The following is a 257-nucleotide window of genomic DNA, read 5'->3' as shown; positions in this document are numbered from 1 at the left end:
CAGGTCCGGGCTGGGGGCCCCGTCCCTGCGTGTGCTCACACACTGGGTAGACGAGGCCTCAGTGCCAGGGGTTAGTGGTGGCCTTAGCAGGGCTGGGAATGGTTGGACTGGATGAGCTGAAAGGGCTTTTCCAACCGGGTTGATTCCATGTGGCCTCCCCAGAAGTAGGGATGGGGCAGGGCACAGGGATGGGACACAGGGATAGGACAGGGATGGAGCAGGGCACAGGGCTCAGGGGGTGTCTCCCGCTCGCACCT

Source organism: Nestor notabilis, unplaced genomic scaffold (genome assembly GCF_000696875.1).
Source record: "Nestor notabilis isolate BGI_N333 unplaced genomic scaffold, ASM69687v1 scaffold23338, whole genome shotgun sequence".
Taxonomy (NCBI): Eukaryota; Metazoa; Chordata; class Aves; order Psittaciformes; family Psittacidae; genus Nestor; species Nestor notabilis.
The sequence above is the reverse complement of the archived record's forward strand: the minus strand, read 5'-3'. Positions refer to the sequence as shown.